This window comes from Coturnix japonica, chromosome 1, assembly GCF_054131305.1.
Source record: "Coturnix japonica strain WE chromosome 1, WE-NBRP24, whole genome shotgun sequence".
In the NCBI taxonomy this organism is placed as follows: domain Eukaryota; kingdom Metazoa; phylum Chordata; class Aves; order Galliformes; family Phasianidae; genus Coturnix; species Coturnix japonica.
This window is the reverse complement of record NC_140663.1, coordinates 56,372,012-56,380,019: the sequence shown is the minus strand read 5'-3', so window position 1 is coordinate 56,380,019 and position 8,008 is coordinate 56,372,012.

Sequence of the window (8,008 nt, the reverse complement as noted above, 5' to 3'; positions counted from 1 at the left end):
AGGGCACAGAAATATAACAGGCTGCACTGCAAACTGGATTTTCCCCTGAGGCAATGTCTGACACAATTGGCAACTTGTTTCTCTTGCCTTTGGATATGAGCTACTGCTGAATGCCTCCCTTGTGCTAGGGCTGGTACTGAGCTCAGGGTGGGCCTCTTGCCAATGATCACAGTTCCCATTAACTGGAATATACATTAACTTGAGAGATTGTGGACCTCTCAAGTGAGGGAATGATCTGCTGTATGCATCCATTATTTCTCTGGAGAAGGAGCTCTGTTGTGTGCCTATTATTCACTCACAGAATCTGTTTGTTTAGTTTGCTGTTGTTGTTATTGTTTTCTTTTGGGAGGGGGGTCAGGGAGCGAGGAACTGACATTATTGCAAACAGTTCCATAAAGGCCCTAGGCCAGTTTCATCACTGTACTGCAGCAGTTCAGGCTGTGCCACGGCGCTGGGCAGCCTCAGGCTGTTGGGGATGGGGATGTACATCAGCAATAAGCAACTCCCTGAGCCCTGTAGAGCAGCTGGGAGCTGGTATCTGCCTCTGCCTCACCACATATGTATGCAAAAGGTGAGAAGGTGCCTTGGAAGCCTGATCAGAGAGAAAGATCAGAGCTGAGAAGAAAGTATCTTGGAAGCGTAATGGTTCAAAGCAGACATAAGAGCTCTTTTGAACCGAAGACTCTATCCATGATTTAAATTCACGTTTGTTGCTTTATCCTTGAATGAGTTTGCTATCCTGGGCAGTTTTTTAGCCACAAGCATGACTTGTTAAATCAATTAGCTGTCTATCCTGAAGCCTACAGTATAGTTTCTGGCTCTCAATGCTATTTACTTTATACACAAAGAAAAAAAACCAACAAACAAAACTGTTTGCATGTGAGAAAATATGTCCTGAATAGCCATCCAACTCTTCATGTGTTCAGGGCATTGATTTCTAGTTTGGTCTGTACAGTCTAGAAGATTTTAATTGGCCTTGACCTCCTTTCCATCTCCAGCCTGAGGATTATCTTCTTTGCTGTCAGTAAAGTTGTATGTCTCAGCTCTTCTCACTAGATCAAGCCATTAATTCACAAAAGAGAGATGAGGAAAGCCCTGGAGAAATAAGGAGTGAGTATCTGCTGCTGTTTTTCTTTCCCCACTCCCTTCCAGTATAAAAACATGTGTTGAGGTTTAACTTCGAGGAGTTGGTCATTTTTTACACCTCCTAAAGGCACTAAAACATCTGTGTGCTAAATATCCCACCTGATCAGGTTGACTGGCAATGAATTGGGATGTGGCCTGTTGGATAAAATAAAAGGAAAGTACCTCTCTCTCTTCATCTTGGTGGCTCAATACGGAATCATGGCATGGAGGACTGATTCAACACCGAAGTTCTCAGAAGAAATTAAGTCTCGCATGTTATTGGTATGACACAGTCTCTGTTCAAAGCATTTCACAGCCTAAAGAAGTGAAGAGATTAGGGAAAAAGGCAACATTAACTTTCTTATTTTTCACACATGGAGAAGTCAGTGATTTATTAAAATTTACCTTTTACCTGAAGCTTACACTACATATAAAAGGATGGATTTCTGAATACCTCTTGAAAACCTTTGACACAAAATTCTTCTCATATTTGAAAATCTTACTGCTTCGGAAAATAATTAATTCATTCTCTGAGGGTCTGACAGCCAAGCATGCTAATAGCATGGGAAAATAATTTCTTCATCTCTGAAGATCTGAATGTGCTCAGTTGATCTGATGTGTCACGCTTTCTCTCTTTTCAGGATGTTTTATCTCCCTGCATCTTCTCTACCTGCAAAGTAGACTGAAGAGCTGACTTAAGCATCTAGAAATGACTAGGATTTAATTTTTCAGAAAAAAAAAAAAAGAAAAAAAGAAAAAAGAAATGATTTATGATTTTTGAATGTACTACTAAGCTTTATGGAGTGGCACTGCTCACTTTGTGAATAGGAATACTTAGTCTACAAATTAAGGCATGTTAAATTCAGACACTGCTTTGCAGCTCAACTGTTGCATCTCTCTTTCTTTTGCCAAAGAGGCTGTTTGAGGAGAAAGGAAGAGCTAGAATGATCTACTTCTTCTATGAGGAAGGGTCTGATTTTTTCTCTCACCATACTCATGTTTGAAGTCACCAGAACTTTACTAAGGAGTTGCACCAGTGCTACACTGCAGTCAGCAGAAAAAGTTTTCAGAGCAGTCAGCAGAAGAAGTTTTCAGAGCAGGAACAAGTGAAATTTAACCTTTATTTTGCATTTCCCATTGATTTAAGCTTTATTGCAGACCTTCTGTGAAGAGCCCAGCTCTGTTCAGTCTCTCTGTCTGTATGTTAATTCCATAACCTTGTGTGCATCTGGCACTTATTCTTCACCCCTCTCCTCTTCTGTCATCCTTTTTTAATGATCCAGACCCATTTTACTCTTTATGTAACACATCTGCATTATTCCCTACCTCTAATGCTATCATGATCTAACTCGCCTTTACTGCATCTCTAATCTCATAATTCTTGCAATTATTAGCCAGTGACTTTGCCTCTTTCCTTACTTCAGAACAATTCCTTCCACAGTTTTAGAAAATTCAGAGTCATACTCCAACTAAAACAGAAAATCTGTGGAGCTCTGCTCTGGCTGTTCTTGCTAATGACTTGTGGTAATAAGCTTGTATTTATCATTTGGTGTTTCTTTCCACTCCAGAGATGGTATCAATTATTCTTGGTTTTGTATTGTCAAGTTCTGTTTTTTCTTTTGGTTTGGATTTAACATTTCAGGGCCATATTTACTGAAAAGCTTTTTTTCTGATGTTCTGAGGATTCAGTCATAAAACTCCACCTGTGAATGTTCACTGTGGTCATTATTGACTTTCTAGGCTGAAAAGCAGGAAATTCTCTGCATAGCTGATCTTCCTTTATGTTTTTAGCAGTGACTTGTGACACGAAATTCTAGTCTGCTTCATTTCAGACCTTGTCCTACAGTAAGTAGCACTGCTAACAGCATTTTCTGTTGCTTAACTGCAAGTCATGGACTTAATGTTTGCATTGGCTTTATGTCACTGAGGCTTACGTTCATGGCCAAAAGACTGCAAAAGAAGCAGAATAAATGGAATATTTTTAAAAGTTTAATTTTCCAAAAGGGTTATGCTGTGTTACCCAGCAAGGGCTACTTCCTTATATAAGCTGGTATAAATCAGCATAGATTCTTTAAGATAGGTGGAGCTCTGGTGAATGTACATCAACAAATTCCCTTGAAGCCACAATGAAAATTAATAGTCTGTGTTTTATAAGGTGCTGCCAGAGAAAGAAGTCAGACTTTCATCAGTGAGTTTCCATGATAAATTCTGTATTTCCATGCTGATTCCTGTAATGCCATGTTCCTTCCTTTGTGGGCTGGCTTGAGTACCATCATCTTGATTGATGCTTGAGGAAAAGAATAAAAAAATCTAAACCAACTAACCAACCAAAAAAGAATGAAACAACCACCTCCAACAACACCCTGCTTATTCTCCTAATAATTTGGGGCAAATATTTGAATTCATGTTTTCACATAGACCTACACTCATTTGATCAAAACAACCTTCCTAGCACATTAGTTTTGTGAAGACTTCAGTAGAAGCTCTGGCTCAGCACAGCAGTGCTTAACTGTGATCATGTTTTACTTTGCTCTGAACTGTATTCACAACCCCAGTTGCAGTATCTAGGATGTCTGTACACTGCCTAGGGAGAGTGTTTGATGTCTGAGGATGGTTCATGTAATCCAGGCTGAAAACCAGAAAGATCTAAGCTAGTCAAGAGGAAATACCAAGCTGAAAAAAGCATATTAAATTTTGTATCTCTTTGGAGCTTCAAACTGGTGGAAGTTATTTGACTCTGTGTTCATAAACATGAATCCTCCCGAATTTTTGTATTTAAAGTAGGAGAAGGATCCCTTCTCGCTTATTAGCTTGTGTGCATAACTAGGATTCAAGAAACTGTATTCAAAGACCTCTTCTTTCTAAATCAACTTGATCTTTCATCTTCTATATGCTTCTGGTGATTATAATGTTATTGTTAATGGAATTAATCCTGCTCCAAAATAAAAGGAAGAAAGAAGTGGATGTCTGAGTATCTAAGCAGATAATAGAGCCTGTATCTCATGTATGATTACTATCATCATGGCAGAAGTGTCATCCTTTCATTCCTTCTTTATGCCAGAGTGAATATTTAATTACATCTTGCACACAGCAATAGATTCAGGCCACATGAGATTCTATCACTCATCGAAACTGCTACTGTAGGAAGCTGCAAGCAGCAGCTGAAGGGGAATCTGAAGTCATCACCAATAATGAGATTCAGCTGCCAGTAGTCTGGTACTGAAAAAACTTTTCATCTCCTGTAAGTTCTTGTGTACAGCTATATCCGAATTATGAGGGTTCTACTTGGAGTCTTGTACAAGCTTCTTTCTCTTGGTAGACAGAACTTGGTGCTGTTTGAGCTGGTGCAGATTGGTACCTTATGTTTTGGGCAGAGAAATGAAAAGGCTGGCCTTCAGTCTCTAGACCCAGCTCTGCCATCACTCACTCACTCATTCCATGGGTGAGTCACTTCATGTGTATGTATAAGTTTATCCATCTCTATGGTGCAATGGAAACCAATGTCTGCGTCATGCGTTGACATTCCACTGTGCTGGCTTACCAGCAGGCAGATGCCTCATGGCTGATTGAGTAGAGCAGGAATCTGGCTGCAGAGCAGAGCTTCCAGTTCAGAAGTAGTTCCTCCCCACAGTTTTCAAACTGAACAAAGATGAATCTTATGTATGTGTATATACATATGTATGTGTGTGTATATAATAATATATAATATATAAATAAAATATATATAATTTACGTAATATAAACATATATATATAAGATTTTTGTGGGATTAGTGTAGTGACTGAAGTGTCAGGGCAGAGTGGAACTCCATAACTCCATCTTGGGTTTGGCAGAAGTTCATCAAAGCCAAAGCTGAAATGGCATCATGAACTGGTATACTCCTGTGAATCTTCTTGGAAGATCCAGTAGGATGCTAATCTTGGGTTATCCATTGTCTTATTTCCTCCTGTACTGTCTTTTTAAGTTAAAAATTATTCCACAAAATGAGCTACTGAAGGAACTTATTCCACAAAATGAGCTACATGGGGACACCTCACCTCAATTTTTGGTTACTACAGAGCATCTTCTAGGAAATACAAGTTTTCTATGCTCCCAACCTGCTGAAGTCCTTTCACCATGATAATATCTATGATGGGAAGGAAGGACAGCTTAGGGTTACCACTACCGGCTCTCTGCCCTCACTGTGAATGGGCCACAAAATGACAGCTGATCTCTTCCTTTCTCAGCCTTCCATTTGCACCTTTTCCCCCTTCTATATTTCCAAGTTTCTTTAGAAGATGGTGGTGGGGCAGCAGTGTATACTGACGTTCACTGATGGAAGAAATGAATCAAAAGCTGTTCCCTTGGAATCTAATTGTATTGCTGAGAGTTATATGAATGTTTATTCTCACCTTAAGCAACCTGCATTTTCAGTGCCTGAAAGCTCTCATGGGTGAGTTCTGGAGGACTTGCAGATCCAATGCTAGAATGTATGAGAACTGCCAAAACATAAAAATTTACCTTAATATGACTGTGACAGTGTCTGGCCCTATGCTGCTTTAAGATCTGAATATCAAGCAGCCTGCAGACTAGCTCTCTGCTTCCTGGTTTCATCAGCATAGTACATCTTCAGGATGAACTCTTCACCTTAAAGCTCCTTAGCTTCATACTTTCAAAGCAATTTAAGAGTGTTCAATATTTATAATTATTGAGGATTTCTGTACTCTTTTAGCAGTCATTATAGTTGCTGTAATTCAAACCTTCAGCAAAGCCAGAAACTACCTTGAGCCATAACTGGGAACTATCTAATAAAGCATAGTCATGAGATGAGTAGAAGAACCCTGGGCACATTTGAAAGATTTATCTCTTAATTTCATCTGGAGGGATTTTTAATAGAGAAGATATTGCTCTCTCTCTGTGTACATCCATACGGGAGTGAAAAACATCTATGGTTTTAAGTGGTGAGAACGGGCTGTTCACAGTTCTTGGGGAGATACCATAGGGAAAGCATTCTTTATTTTGCATAACTTAGACATACACATGGCCCTGTTATATCTGCAGCTGAATTCCCTTTAAGAAAGCCTACCTGAGTACATCACTCAGAGTCCTAATATCAAATTTGCCCTACAATTGTGGCACATGCATAGCTGAAGTCTAACACGGACTATCTGATGTTTCCAGTCCAAGGTGAGATCTTGAGCTACATGTAGAGAGAGTTTGTGTCTGAGACAAGAAAAGGCTACTAGAAAGGGTCCCATAGCCAGTCTCAGTTTAAGGAGAAATAAATAAATAAATAAATAGCTCACAAAATAATAATAAAAAACAATATCACAAAAAATATAGCTTCAGAGCAAAATCTCCAGCATCTGAAAATGAAGATTTCTGTTGCTTCTCTGTTCTCTTGCTCTGGAGGCTAGAAGTAGAGTGGAAGATTAGAGGATTAAACTGCTGTGATTCTTATCCTTTCCCTACGTAGGCCAAATATATTAAGCAGTGACAATGAATGAGTATAGGAAGTGTCCTGTTGCCAACAGCCTGGAGATAAAGACTCCAGCAGGTCTTTTCCAGCAAAATAGTATGAAATAGAGCCAATCTGAACAACTCCATCTTCTCTTTTCAACAGTCTTTTCCTTAGATAAGCAACGGAATGATACAGCATCACAAAGCACCTCTTTCATTCGCTACCCACTGTAGGAGCAGTCATTTTCTTGTGGTGCCTCTCTTTCCTTCTCCCTTTCTCTAGGACATCTAAAAATGAGTTTATCACTGCTTCATAACTACTGGATAGATATATTTTTGTGAGAGCGTGCTGCTAGCTATAACACTGCATTCAGTCCCCTTCCTTAATAAGTTAGGGAAACAGGATGAGTATACAGAAAGAGTTCGTCGTCTTCTGTTTTAATTATGTCTTTTGCCATCTCCTTGGCATGCAAAGTACTGTCTTACATTCATGTGCTCGTCATGTGGGAGTAACCTGAGGCAGCCTTAGCACAGGAAAATCTGTACGTGTAGGAAGACGAGGGGAGCCGCCTTAGGCAAGGCAACCTTATTTGACCCTCCTCCTTCCTTTACTGGTATTACTCCAGATGGTATTACTTGAAGCTAGTGCTGAGAAGAATGAGGGGACTGAGGCAAAGGCCAGGATTTGGCATGAGTGAGGTAGGAGCTGAGCAGGTTTTCTCCTGCCTTCTTGCCAGTACCCATTAATCCTGAGTCACATTGCTGTCTGTCATTCCAGCTCCTAATTCTTCCCCATAATTCTGCTATTTATACCTTCTAAGCTAGAGTCTCCTCTCTTATATGCCAATTTTATACCAGTATAAATAAAGCCAGTGTATTTTTTCTGGCTTACCCTTACCTATAAAAGACGTGAGTTAGGTTCATCACTTCGATACACCAAATGAGGTACAGCCTATACCTTGAATCTGTTAAGTACTCTTTGTGTCCTTTTTCACCAGTCTATTCCAACATGCAGCAACTTGCTCCCCAGCCCATCCTGAAGCTGTTGCTGGAGCTACACTAAAGACAGTATGTACCTGTACTCCATACTAGGTCTCTTTGCGATAACAATACCAGTCTTGTTTTCATCACGGCTAGTGTCAATGAGGAAACAAATGACAGCAACCTTTTTATTCAGCTTCACCTCTCCACATTCATCCTGGCTGTTGCAAATTGTCCCACAGTCCCAGTGAAGAGAGCCAGTTAAGGATTTGGACCATTCTGTGCTCTGCAGTGGCCAAACAGAGGAAAAGGCCAGCACTTGTCCCATAGAAGTCTAAGCACAAGCATTATATGTTCCTAATAAAGTGATTATATGAATCACAGTAGCAAAATGTTCTTGCAGAACATACGCTCCACTCCCTGACTTAAGCATTCAAGTGCAGCTGTACATCATTCCAGAGGA